Genomic DNA, 15,290 nt, shown 5'->3' with positions numbered 1-15,290 from the left:
AACGTGGCAACTAACGTGGCCAATTATGAGCTTAGTCCAACGTTAGTGACAAAGGGGAGTGTCACTAACGTTGGCCTTATTGCCTTCTTCCACGTTAGAGTTCACGTTAACTAAGTTAACGTGACTCTTAACGTGGGCTATGGTGGCTTTGAGGGCGTTATTGGCGATTACTTTTCTCATTAACTTTGCAAGTTAGCTCCTATTCCACGTTAGAGGTCACGTTAGTTAGATTAACGTGGCTGCTAACGTGGTTCTTCCTTACTTCTTTTATCCTGAAATCAAGCAATAAAGTGCATCAAAGTTCTAATCCAAGTCATGGGAAATGCAACATCCAATTTGTCATTAAATTCATGCAAAATCCTTATGAAATCATGTAAAGTGCACAATGTATGCTTGAATCAAGATGTAAGTGAATATCTACCCAAAAAAAGCTTATTTTCTAAGAAAATACATGAAACTACCCTAAAAACAGTAAAGAAAAGGTCAGGGAAACTGGCCAAAATGCCCTGGCATCACTTCCAATGTTGCATGGCAACAATTCCCAAAGCAATCCCCTTGAAGACACGTGTATAGTCCTCTCCTTTTATGTTGGCCGAATCCTCCTTCAATTGTTCCATCAATTCTCCTACAAAATAAAAGAAATATGATTAACAAAATTGTGGAAAGTGGCGGCAAAATTTAAAAAAAGAAGAGAAAGAGTAACTACTTTTTAAAATTTTTGTTTCTAGTTACTAATTGCTATTCATGAGTGCAAACCAACTAACCAACTAAATGTCCATGTATGCAACATTGGTGACACCAAACATAGTTTGTGGCACTGTGGTGTAAGAAGATTTGTTCAAGGTGCTAAGAGTGACATGCTATGAGTTGCATTCATGTTCTCTTAGTGTGCCTTGAACACCAAACGTGTTCTTCACTATATGTTGCATTCAAGGATATGTCACAGTTGATTTGAATTTCATGAACCTTGTTTTATTAACTACTTTAAAAGCATCTAAAACATGGGTTGCCTCCCATGAAGTGCTTCTTTAGTGTCACTAGCTTGACGTTCTGCCTTTTGTCAGGGTGGTTGGTAGTGCTTCATATCTTCTCTTCTTGCAGTAAACCTATATCCATTGGCTTCATCAAGGATCTCTACATGTTTTAGCGAGAGAAATCTTCTGTAGGGATCTTCTTGTTCCTCCATCTCCTTGGTGCCTTCTTCTTTGTTTCTTTTGCTGTTATCCTGCTCTTTGTGGTCTCTTTTTCTAGGGAGATTTTGTTGCTGGTCTCATATGATTCTGGTGGTTTTGGCTCCACTTGAGTTTCCTTTAGCTGTGACACCTTCTGGCTGTTTTGCTTATCAACCAAGGGGATTCCCAGGTGTACATTTTATGCTTCAGTGCTTGTTTCTTCCACCAGTGCTTTGTTGTGATTTTTCCTTGGTTCTTTGTTTTCCTGGTTTGCTTCTTGTGAGGGTTTGAAGACATTGAATGCGAGTTGTTCATCATGTATCCTCAGTATTAGCTCTCCTCGCTCCACATCTATGAGTGCTCTGGCTGTAGCTAGGAACGGTCTTCCCAATATGATTGGGTGGACGGGACTCTCTTCCATTTTGAATATGACAAAATTTGTGGGGAGGAAATAGTTTCCCACTTTCACCAACACATTTTCATCCACACCCACTGCTTGTTTTTTAGTTTTGTCAGCCAGCCTGATGACTACGTCTGTGGGCATTAGCTCATTGATCTGCAGCTTCTTCATTAGAGATAGGGGCATTAAGTTGATGCTTGCTCCCAGGTCACAGAGTCCCTTATCAATCAGTGTTTTTCCTATGGCATAGGGGATGTGAAAACTCATTGGGTCCTTTCTTTTTCTAGGTAACTCTATTTGAATGAGAGCACTGCACTCCTTATTCATCACTATTGTTTGTCTTCCCTTGAGTGAGCTTTTCCTGGTTAGCATCTCATTCATATACTTAATGTATGAGGGCATTTGTTGGAGGGCCTTGATGAATGGTATGTTTACATGGAGAGATGCAAACATGTCAAGAAACCTTGAGTATATTCTCTTCTCTACACCACCATTGAGTATTTGGAGAAAGGGTGCATAGAGTCTCAACAGCTCCTTCTGTGTGATTGTGGTTTCTTGATGATTCTCTTCCTGCTTTTCTGCTGATGTATCTTCAGGTTGTTCTAATGGTTTGTTCGGCTCTTCCTCAGTCTCCTTATCACTTATAGTAACCATCTTGCAATCTTCCCATCTGACCTTCTTTGCTTCATCTCTCGGATTTTTCTCTGTGTCACTTGGGAAGCTATCAGTAGGTTTGGGGATCTTCTCAGGAAGGTATCCCACTTGAAACTCCAGCCTCTTGATGGTGTCTCCCTGGTTCTTGATATTGGCTCGCACCTCCTCGTTGAACACCTTGTTATCTTGGATTTCCTTACATATGCCCTCAAGTAGAGTCTCAATCCTTGATAGACTTTCTTCCGATGATGGAGAGTTGAGATTGGAAGGATGAGAAGGGTCATTTTGACTTTGGTATGGATGTTGAGAGGTGTTGTTAGGTGGGTGTTGATATGACCTCTGTGTGGAGTGTTGGTGAGCTGTATTGTTGTTGGGGTTGTGGCATCTCTGATCTTGGCCTTGATCCTGTTGGTTTCCCCACCCAAAGTTTGGGTGGTTCCTCCAACCGGGATTATATGTTTTGGAGTATGGGTCATAGTGCTGCCTAGGTGAATTTCCAATGTAGTTGGCTTGTTCCTGATCACCCTCTGCTTCTTCATTCACTCCTTCTTGAGCTGCTGGTGAGGTGGTGATTGCTGCCACTTGATTCCTCTTCATTTTTTTGGTAAGGTCAGCCAACTGCTTGGTGATAAGCTTGTTTTGAGCTAGCAGTGCATCCACATTGTTCAGTTCCATCACTCCTTTAGTGTTGCCTCTTTCAGAAGCATAGAAGTAGTCATTCTCTACTACAGTCTCAATGACATCTATGGCTTCTTCAATGGTCTTTTTCTTATTTAGAGATCCCCCGGATGAGTGGTCTACGGCCTTCTTTGATTCATACGAAAGGCCTTCATAGAAAATGTGCAACTGCACCCATTCATTGAACATATCTGGCGAGCATCTTCTTATCAGATCTTTAAACCTCTCCCATGCATCATATAGAGTGTCACCATCTTGCTGCCTGAAGGTTTGTACCTTAGCTCTTAACCTGTTGATTCATTGAGGAGGATAGAATCTTACCAAGAATTTGTTCACCACGTCTTCCCAGGTTGCTAAACTCTCCTTTGGAAAGGATTTCAGCCATTTAGATGCTTTGTCCTTGAGTGAGAAGGGAAACAGAAGTAGTCTATAGGTGTTAGGGTGAACACCATTAGACTTCACAGTATCGCATATCCTCAGGAAGGTGGTTAGATGTTGATTGGGGTCTTCTTGGACACTTCCTCCGAATGAACAATTGTTCTGAAAAAGGGTGATGAGCTGTGGCTTTAGTTCAAAGTTGTTGGTATGTATGGTTGCCCTTTGGATGCTACTTCCACAGTTTCCTGGATTTGGGATGATGTAAGAACCCAGAACTCTTCTCTCTTGTCCAGCCTGATGTGCTGGACCTTCTCTGCCATGGTTGTGAGCCTCTTCTTCATGATGGTTCTCCATATTCTCATCCATGTCTAATTCAAAGTACTCCTCCTCTTCCTCAGCACCAACTACTCTCTTCCCTCTTGCTTCCCTCCTTAATCTAAGGAAAGTCCTCTCAGGATCATAATCAAAGGAAGTTGAAGTCCTGCTTCTTCTACCTGTCATACACCCAATAAGGCACAAGCAAGAAAGATAAATGCAAACAATCTTTTCTGCAGAAATGCTGTTAGTGTGAGTGATGCAATATATCAAACAGTTAGTGGGTCAATGAACCAAATATTAAAACAAAATGCAGGTAACACCACTAATGGGTGAAAGGTAAAGGGAAAGAAATAACTAAAGCTGAAAGTAAATTAATTAGATGAAACTAAATCAAACAAAAGGAAAATGCTCAATCTAGTTATCCACCAATTTAATCATTGTTGATACAAAATCAATCCCCAGCAAGGAACCATAAACTTGATGCACGGAAACTTGTCTATCAACAGATTTCCCTCGACAAGTATACTGAATTGTCGTCAAGTAATAACTCACAAAAGAGTGAGGTCGAATCCCACAGGGATTGATTGGTCAAGCAACTTTAATTGGAGGAATGTTCTAGTTGAGCTAAGCAGAATTTGGTTTGAGAGTTGAAGGAAATTAAATGGCGGGAAAGTAAATAGCAGAAAATGTAAATGCTGGAAATAAAGAGCTGAAAATAGATGACGGAAAATAAATTACAGAATCTTGAATGGGAATGGGGAAGATGATCATAAAAGTAATTGGCAGAAATTAAAGAGAATGGGTAAGATCAGAAATGGGGAGTTTATCGGGCTTAGGAGATGTTGCATCCTCCGGATCAAGTTCATTTTCATCTCTTCCTCAATCAATGCATTCATTGATCTCCTTGGTAATCTTAAGTGATTGAATTCCAATTCCTTGGTAATTCAATCTCTCAAATCTTGATCAATAGCCAATTCCTTGGTCCAATTGCTCATGAGAAGAGATGAGGTATGGTCATTGATTATACCAAATGTATTTCCAAATCAAAGTGTTGGTAGGATTATATGTCACTATATCCATCCAAACCCCAATTTGGTCCAACATGAGAAAGCATTTCTAGCATGATCTCTTCATTCCTCTTCCAAGGTTCCGAAGAGATCCAAGTATGAATAGCTTCTTTTCCAAGATAACTACTTAATTGGGTGAAGATTGAAAGCTTTCTAGTAAAATCAAGAGAAAAGAAAGAAGAAGAATAATGAAAAGTATTATTGATCCATCAAATTACAACAGAGCTCCCTAACCCAATGAAAGGGGTTTAGTTGTTCATAGCTCTGGGACTGGAAAACAAAGATGGAGAATGCATTCTGAAAAGTTAAACTAGAAGTTTCAGAGAAAGTAAAAAATACAGAGAGTAATTCTAATAATGCAAAAAGCTTCCTTCTAGTTCAAAGTTCTCCCTATTTATACTATTCTTCTGATCTTCTAGTTGCTTCTTCAAGTCTTGGATATGGGCCTTTGGATCTTGAGTTGAAGCAGTTATCTTCTTTAGTGGGCTTAGCTTTACTTGCAGAGAAAGTGTGCAGTAGGTATGGACTTTAGCTTGGGGCATTAGTGGTGTTAACGTTAAGTGAAACTTTGGGGTCGAGAACGTTAGTAACAATCACCTTTTTCACTAACGTTCCTAACCCAAAAATGGTCCACGTTAACTTCAACGTTAGTGGCACTATCGTGACCACTAACGTTGCTTCTTGGCCCTTCGCAAATGTTACTGGGGTTTACCATTTCCAATAACGTTGAGAGTACCCCTTTCTACCTACGTTAGAGTTCACGTTAGTATAGTTAACGTGGCCTTTAACGTAGGCTTGCCAAATCTTCGAGAGCGTTAGTGACACTTACCTTTGTCACTAACGCTTCAAAACGCCCCTACTTCCCACGTTAGAGTTCACATTAACTAGGTTAACGTGACTTCTAACGTGGTACTGATAGCCATCTCCAACGTTAGTGAAAAAGGTGAGTGTCACTAACGTTGGCTCATCATCCCTCTTCTCCACGTTAGCTTCCACGTTAATGTAATTAACGTGGCTCATAGTGGCTTAATCCAACGTTAGTGACAAAGGTGAGTGTCACTAACGTTGGTGATTCCTTGCTCCTTCCACGTTAGAGTTCACGTTAACTGAGTTAATGTGACTCTTAACGTGGCCAGCTGTCACTTTGGAACGTTAGTGGCACTTACTTTTACCACTAACGTTGGGGTTCTACTTCTCTTCCACGTTAGCTTCCACGTTAACATAGTTAACGTGGTAACTAACGTGGGCTATGATGGCTCACGAAGGCGTTAATGGCGATCACTTTTCTCATTAACGTTACAAGCTAGCATCCATTCCACGTTAGTGGGCACGTTAGCTAGACTAACATGGCTACTAACGTGGTTCTTCCTTGCTTCCTTTGTCCTGAAATCAAGCAATAAAGTGCATCAAAGCTCTAATCCAAGTTATGAGACATGCATCATTCAATTTTGTCATTTAATTTATGCATAATTCTCATGAAATCATGTAAAATTCACAATGTTTGCTTGAATCAAGATGTATGTGATTATTTACCCAAAACTTGCTTATTTCCTAAGAAAATGCATGAAACTACCCTAAAACCATAAAGAAAATGTCAGTGAAACTGGCCAAAATGCCCTGGCATTAGGGAGTAGCCAGAAAATTATAGCTAGAGGAGCTCGAGTGTTTGAGGAACAAAGCGTACGAGAATGCCCGGATTTACAAGGAAAAGACTAAGGCATTTCTTGATCATCACTTTCGGAAGAAGGATTTTCAAGAAGGTGATGAGGTTCTCCTCTACAACTCGAGGCTTAGATTCATGCCTGGCAAGCTCCGTTCTAGGTGGGAAGTACCCTTCAAGGTGAAGGAGATAAAGCCCTATGGAGTGGTGGAATTGTTTGATCCTAAAAGTGAAGCAACTTTCAAGGTGAATGGACATAGAGTGAAGAAGTATCATGGCTACAAGCTCCCAAAGGAGCTAGAGGTGTTCCTGCTAACGGATGCACCTAAAGAAGGAGAAGCTTAAGTGACTAAGCATCCAACTTAAGGACGTTAAAGAAAAGTGCTTGGTGGGAGGCACCCCACCGTGGTAAGATCTTCCTTGTGTATACCATCTTGTTTTTAGCTCTAGATTCCTATGAATTTTGTGACTTCTTGATGATGTTGATTGCATAGGATTACTAATTTTGTTGAACTTGTTGGATGATTAGGATGTTCATATAGATTTCCTTATTTTGGTATGGATGAATTGTTGAAGTTACAGAAAATGCTTTGTCTTGAATAGTGCATGAATTTTTAAGTGTTTTCTTGCCCACTAGCTTAAACACCTGCCAAGAATGTGTAGAATAGCTTTTCTCTATGTTGTTTTAAACAAAAAAAGGCAAGGAAAAAGGGCATCTGCGCGTGAGCGGACCGTGCGCGCGTGTGCCCGAGGTGTATCTCAAACTCTTGGACAAAAAACCCGAGAGTCATGCCCACTTTGTGCCCATTTCGTGCTAGGCACCCAAGCGCACTGTGCGCATGGGCGCCGATGGCGCTATAAGAACTCCCTGGTACAAAAAAACAGAGAGTTGTGCCATACTTGTGCCTAGCCTGTGCCCATACCGACGCGTTCGCGCACTACGCGCATCCATGCCGGTTGCCAATCCACTCAGGCACACGTCCGCGCGCCTGTGCTGCATGCCAGCTCTGGTAAAAGTTACCCGAGACTTAGGCCAACTTTGTGCCAATCTCATGCTAGGGGCATAGCTATACTCGCGCATCAGCGCCATTGATGCGTACGCGTCCCTTGCCCAACCCTCGCCGACGCGCCAGCGCACCGTGCGCGCACGCGCCGGTCGCGCGAATCAGTTTTAAAGCTGCGCGCCCCTGCCTCTATTCCACTTTCTTTCTTATTTCTTTTTTCTTCCTTCTCCACCACCTCTCTTTTCTTCTCTTCTTCTTCCACAATCCACCAGCACCATCTCCAATTACCTACCGGCGACCACCACCGCTTCCGGTGGCCCTACACTTCTTCTATCCTTCTCATTGTCACAAGAAGAGAACTTCACTTTCTTCTTTTCTCCTTCTCAAGGTTCTACTTCTTCCATATCTCATCTATTACTTTCTTTACATAATCTCTTCTTCTAGTTAGATTTTTCTTGTTGTTTTACTTTTTTTCTCTTTTAGTTACATGATTATATTACTTGCTTTTTGTTTGATTACTTTTCCTTTTTCTTGTTTTTCCATGGATGGTGAATTTGAATTTTTATTTGCTTTGATAGATTTTCTTGTTGTCTCTCATTGTCTTTGTCATGTAAGTGATGTTGTGTGATGATTGATACTTCATTTTGGGATTCAATTTGGTTGAGTATCTCATAATTGCTCATTGCTTGATAATTGCACACCAAGTGTTCGAGGAATTGCACATATGCCATTTTGGTTTATTTCAATCATGTGTTTTCAATTTGGTGCTTCCTCCTCACTTACTTGTTGTCTTCTAAATGCATTGAGTCCACTTTTCTTATCACTTGCTAATTAGATACTCATTGAACATGACTTACTCTTTGTTATGGATGTTTGAGATTATTCTTCTCATGCCATTTTGCATGCTCTCCTTCTCTTGCATCCCATGCCAAGTATGTGACCCATGTCTCTATGATTACTTTGTTGCAATATTTCTTTTGGGCACTATCTTTCACTTGCATATTTTTGTTGAGATGATTCTCTGGGTTGAATGGTTTCCTTTTTCCCTTCCTTTTTCAGGATGGCCACTAAGAAAGGCAAGGAGAAAGCTTCAAGGAAACCGGCCACAAAGAGGGCACCCCAAAGGTCAAACTCTAAGGTGCACTCTTCATTAAGAGCCAAACCCCTATCTAAGAAGGCGAAGTCTACCGCTCCTATTGATGAGAACGAGAAGAGCAAACTGGCAAAGGATTCTTCAAAGTTTCCCAACCGCTTCTGTGAACTTGTGTTCCCCGCCACGGTTGAGAGGAACTATCATGCTGAGCATCTACTCACTCCGCCGGACAAGGTTGGTCCTTGTATTTTACCCCGCATTGAAAGGCGAGGATGGAAGTTCCTTCTGAGAAAACCATAAGAGGTCAACCTCTCATGGGTGCTAGAATTCTACACTAACTACCATCTTCCCTCTCTTCAATTGGTATATGTGTGCCGGAAGCAAGTATCAATTTCAGAAGAGGCTATTTAGCATGTGCTTAATGTCTTACCAGTACAAAGTGGCATGGATGGCTACCAAGAGGTCTTACGTCAGCGAGAAAAGTTTGGATTTGATTGGGACTCGATCCTCTGAGTCATTGCTGAACCAGAGACATTTTGGACCTATGGTCGATTTAGGATGAGGCCCAAGTGCATTGACGCACGTTTCCTCATGTTAGAAGCTAGAGCTTGGGCCCAGATACTATCCCACTATGTGCTACCTAGCACCCACAAGTCGTCCTTCACGGCGGATCTCGCTTTGCTTGTTTGGTGTATTCTCACGGAGAGACCGGTGAACATTCCACTTCTTGTCAAGCAAGCGATGGGACAAGTCCACGCACGGGGCAATTTGCGATTTCCAGCATTGGTATCCGATTTAGTTGGTGCTGCGGGTGTTCTTTGGGAAGATATAGACATGAAGGCTATAATTCCGGCTAAGGGCAATGTGGTCCCAAGCGGAAAATAGTTACATCTTCCCATGAACAACCCAAGCCTTGACATAGCCCTTCCATCTACTATTCCTTCTACCTCATCATCACCACCACCGCAACCAACGCCAGTACACTTACATCAAAAAGCTTCTGCGTTGTGTTACCCCTAGCATGAAGGAACCCGAAATATTCATGTCCACCTCAAACCCAAGTGATGGGAGCTTTGATGGAGAGGATAGTGAAGGTTTCGGTCCTGACCGTCCTTTGCGCATTGTTGGTAGCACGGAGGACCGTGCTAAATTCTATGTGTGGGGAGGTCGTTCGACCGATCTCCATGGGTAACAATCTCTTCCTTTCAACACCCATGGATTTATCTTTTGCTTAGTAGTTAGTACATTGCAAGTGTAGTTAGTTTTGCTTGTAAATACTCCTTGCATGATAGTTAGTTCCTATAGAGTTACTTGGTTAAAATAATAACTTCTTCCCCAAGAAGCTGTGTTTTGGGGTACCCTACCAATTTTAAAAAAAAAATTTTGCGATAAACTTTCTTTGAGAATGTATTTTGGAATATAGTAATTGAGCTAAGAACACAAGCATGCGAGTTTTGAGCCTATTGTGTGGTTACATCTTCTAACCACTATTTCCCATTCTTGTGTGCATTATTCTCTCCCTATGATTGTAATCCTTGCTTTGTCTGATTCTATATGTCCATTACTTTGTGTATGAATGCATTTACATGATTGAGGACATCATTTCAATAGTCACTTTTCCCAAACGGCCTTAACCCTTTTATCTACCATTGCTAACTGTTTTTGAGCCTATGATAAACCCTCTTTGTTCTAAAAAGAGCACATCAACAACCCTAAGCGAAAAACAATGAATGTCCCAAAATTTAGATCCTTGGTTAGCTTAGGTAAGTTAGGGTGTGTGTCATTCAAATGGGAGGGGGTACTTGGGAACTTGGGTAAATAAAAAGGTATGTTTGTAATCGTAATTGGAAATTTGGGAAAGTGGGAACATACTCATGTATTGAATGATTGAGCCATGTGCATTGGGACTTTTGTACATGAAACCCCAAGAAAAAGGGGACAAAAAAGAAAAAAAAAATTATGTGTATATATGAGAATGTAAAAAAAATAGAAAAAGAGAAAGCAATGAAAGGGGACAAAAATGCCCCAAGACAAGGTAATAACAACAATGCATATGGGATGTGAATTGGAAAGAATGCATGAGTATGCAAAAAATGAAACCCATGGGTATCTAGGTATTATACTATAGTTGTATAGGTTGTTTTATGTGTCTAGTGGAATCATAAGTTAACCAAGGATTCAAATTTTAAGCTCACTTGACCATATACATCCTTACCTTCACCCTAGCCTCATTACAACCCATGAATAAGACCTCATGATACTTGTAAGCATGCATTAAGTAATTGTTGATTGTTAGATGAAAGACAAATCTTGGAAAGCATGATTAGGAGAGGATTGAGTGATGAACCCTATACACTCGAGCGAATAAGAGTGGATACACTTCCGGTGAGGGTTCGATGCTCAACTCCTTGTTCTCGGCTTTCACAAGCGTTCTTCTAGCAAGTTATATGCACTTCATGTTGATGTTCAAATTAGTAGGATTCATGAACTACATAGTATTTTCACCCCATATGCTCATATGTGTTCTTGGAGGATAGATTTACCCTTGACCAAGTAGATAGATGATTTCCCTTTAGTTGCATACAGTCATTTAGGAAATTTGCATTTCATAAACCCTTTCTCACCATGATCTTTGGTCTTTTTATTTTAAGCATGAGGACATGCTTGGTTTAAGTTTGGGGAGATTTGATAAACCACAATTTTGTGGTTTATATTGTGTAGAATTTGGGGGGTTTTGTGTTCTCTTCCTCAATATTTCTCACACTTATTCACTAGAATTGCATGGTTTTGTTTTCTCTTCCTGATTTTGCTTCATGATGAAAAACATGCTTATTTTGCCTTAGAATTGCTATATTTTGATCCTCTTTTATTGCCATTCGATGCCGTGATGTATTTGTTAAGTGATTTCAGGAATTATAGGACAATAATGGCCTAGAAGAGAGAAAGAAAGCATACACAAGAGGAAGGAACATGACGATTTGAATTTTGGGAACTTCGCAAAGGGCGTGCACGCGTGCATGAGGATAGATGGAAGCGGCGCGCAAGGATGGACGCATCCGCGCAGATCAGAGAATTTCCATCGACGCGCACGCGCACATGGCGCGCACGCGTGGATCACAAAAGCAATCGGTGCGCACGCACGCATGGCGCACACACCCAGAAAGCTGCACATGACCTCATTAAAGGAAATCGTGCCTGGCGATTTCTGAGGCTCGTGAGGCCCAAATTCAAGCTATTTCTGCATGGAAAAGACCCAAGGATGGTAGGGGAAAGGGGGGATCAATCATTTTACACTTAGACACAATTTTAGTTAGTATTTTGGGTTCTTTGTACTTCTAGAGAGAGAAACCTTTGTTCCTCTCTAGATCTAGCTTTATTTTGATCTTCCCTTGTTGAATCCTGAATTGGATCTTGTTAATTACTAGTTTTAATTATTTAATTTGAATTCTCTAGTATAGTTTTATTTAGATCTTGTGTTATTTTTATGTTCCTTTGTTGTTTGTTATTTTGTACCCATTTCATGAATCTTGTAGATCTTGATTTATTATTTTTGCATTGATGATTTCCATGAGTAATTGTGTTATTTGAGTGATTGTATATTGATAATTGTTAGTGGGTACTTGTTAGTTCCAATTTAATTGCAATTTAAATAGATCTTTTATTAATGCTTACCATGTGTTTGATGAAATATTTCCTTTGATTATGGAGTAGTTCTTTTTACTCTTAGCCTAGGCTAAGGAAATTAGATAAGCTTGAGTCATTGGGTTTAATGGATTTGATTATTTAGGAACCCTTAGTGGTCAATTTGATAGCCATTGACACTAGCCTACAACCAAGTTAATTGGTAGTTAGGTTAGACCTTATGGGTTGATGTTGACCAAACCATTTAACATACTCCAAGAATAGAAGTAGACTTAATGAGTTTGGTTCTTCATAAAAAAATTGTCAAGATATGGTTATTAGACAAGGATAGTAACCTCAATTCCCATGCCTAGCCAAGAGTTGCTTTTATCATTCATATTTGAAAACCAAAAAATCTTAATTGCTTTATCTTAGTTGTAGTTACTTTTTTAGTTTAGAATAGAATTACTTTGGACGTTATTTTATGAGTTTGGAATTATTTACATTTTTTCTCTAATCGTTTGCATTAGTTTCTTGCATTCCAAGATTACTTGCTTGTTAAGATTCCTAGTTTAATTACTTGCTCATGACTTGCAACCCCGGATTTTCTAACCAATTTTGAAGCACATGTTTGCCCATTCCTTGTGAGACGAACCGAGGTTTGAATACTTCGGTTACTTTTATTGGGGTTGAACTTGTGACAACCAATTTCCTTCTAAATTTGATACTCGAGGATTGTCATTGGGAAGAGCTATACTTGCAATGGGATTTTATTGAGAAATTCTATACCAACATAGTCCACGGGGTCCATCACTTCTCTTCTTAGTCTTCGCAGAGTTCTCTCGTCAAGGTCACAAGAGGTGGAGACCTCTCTCCTTACTTCTGTCATACACACAAAACCAGAAACCAGAGATAATTTACTCTACTGCTAGAGTTATGTTAAGGATAGCTTAAACAAAAACTCAAACAGTTAGTTTGCTTAGTAAAAATAAAAAGAAAATGCTTAATCTAGATTATCACCCACTTAATCATTGTCAATCTAAATCAATCCTCGGTAACGGGGCCAAAAACTTGATGAGGGAAAAATGATTCCACACAAAATTCATCGGCAAGTGTACCAGGTCGCATCAAGTAGTAATAACTCACAAGAGTGAGGTCGATCCCACAGGGATTGATTGATTGAGCAATTTTAGTTAGGTGTGAATTTAGTTAAGTGAATATTTGATGATTTGAGTGAAACTTGATTAACAAGAGCTAAATTGCATGGAAATAAAAGGGAGAGGGTGAATTGACTGAATCTTAAAGTGCAGAAGGAGTAAATTGTAGAAACTTAAAGTGCAAGAAAGTAAGAGAGCTGAAACTTAAATTGCAAGAAAGGTAAATGACTGAAACTTAAAGTGCAAGAAACTTAAATTGCTGAATCTAAATTGCTGGGAAATGTAAATTGCTTGAAGAATAAAAGGGATTTGGGTGTTGGGATTCAAATTGTACTAGAAAGTCCAAATTAAAGTAAATCAGGGAGCTATGAGATGAAGAAAATCATATCATGATCTCAGTAGCAAAGCAAAAATGGAAAATTGCTGGAAGAAACAAACAGTAAGAAAACGTAGCTCAATTGGGAAATTCTCTTTAAAATTGAAGAAGAGTAATGAGAACAGAAAGTAGATCTAGATCTCAATTACTCTCTTGACAAAATAGAAAAGGAATTTGCAGAGGAAATAAAAATAAAAACAGAAAAGAAAGTTCAGATCCAATTTTTAATTCTTAGAAAGACAAAAAGGAAAAGTAAAAGATGATTCTAAGATGAAGAATTCAATAGAGTCCTCCAATCTCAATTCAAAACCTAGAACCAGAAAGTAGAAGTTGTAGAAGAAAGAACAAACAGAAAGAAAATAGATCCAATCCCCAAATTCCCAAATTCAAAAATGAAAATTAAAACTGAAAAACTAAAAATGAGCTAAAGGTCCCTCTCTAATCAAATTTGTTCCTATTTATACACTTTCTATTCTCAATCTTCAAAACTTGGAGTGGGCTTTTTAATTTTGGCCTTGAATAAAATTGGGTTGGAGATGCATGCTCCAGTAGAGCGCTCCGTTTGGAAAGTGAACTTGGCGTTCACTTCTCCCTTGGTGCGCCTTTGTTGCGCCTTGTTGTCTCTAGCGTTCACTAAGTGAACATGGTGTTCACTTTTTGAATGCTAGCCTTTGTTGCACGCCTTGGTGCGCTTGTTTCCTTGGTGCATGTGGCCTTCCTTGGGTGTTCACTTATTGAACGTTGCATTCAAAGTTTGAGCGCCACCCTTTGCTTCTTTGGTGCATTTGGCTTGAGCTTCCTCCCCAAGGCTTGAAACCCACGATAAAGTTCACAAAGTGAACGCCAAGTTCACTTTTTGAACGTTATCCCTTGCCTCTTTGATGCGTTGCATTAGTGAACTCCAAGTTCACTCTTTGAACGTTGCTCCCTTGATTGGCCTCCCCATTTTCTTCATTTCTTCACCTACAAGCAACCAAACAAACAAATTAATTCTAGCATAAAACCTATGATTTTGTGTGAAATAAATGATGGTTGATTGATTAAACATAATCATGAAAATCCACTCAAATCACTTACTTATTGTGCAAGAAAGTCATAAAACCTAATGAAACTAATGAAAAATGCTTGTAAAACTAGCATAAGATGACCTGTCATCAAGCTCCCACAAGGACCAAGATCCCTTCACCAAAGAGATCATGAAAGCTAAAGTTCCAAAGGATTTTAAAGCTCCCGACATGACCTTATACGATGGTACCTCTGACCCAAGCCATCATCTCAGAAATTTCAGAAGCAGAATGTATCTCACTGATGCCTCCAATGCCATTCGATGCAAAGCCTTCCCGACTACCCTAACAAAGACAGCAATAAAGTGGTTCGACAGTTTGCCTCCTAGATCCATCACAAGTTTTAAAGACTTAGCCAAAAAATTCCTTGCCAGATTCTCCATCCAGAAGGACAAAGCCAAATACGCCCCGAGCCTATTAGGAATCAAGCAAGGAGATCGGGAAAGTCTTCGCAACTACATGGAAAGATTCAACAAAGTGTGTCTGGACATACAAAGTCTGCCAACAGAGGTAGCCATCATGGGTCTCATCAATGGCCTGCGAGAAGGACTTTTTAGTCACTCCATATCAAAAAATCATCCTACATCTTTGAACGAGGTACAAGAACGGGCAGAAAATTATATTAACATGGAGGAGAATTCTCTATTA

The sequence above is a fragment of the Arachis ipaensis genome, chromosome B10 (genome assembly GCF_000816755.2).
Source record: "Arachis ipaensis cultivar K30076 chromosome B10, Araip1.1, whole genome shotgun sequence".
In the NCBI taxonomy this organism is placed as follows: domain Eukaryota; kingdom Viridiplantae; phylum Streptophyta; class Magnoliopsida; order Fabales; family Fabaceae; genus Arachis; species Arachis ipaensis.
The sequence above is the reverse complement of the archived record's forward strand: the minus strand, read 5'-3'. Positions refer to the sequence as shown.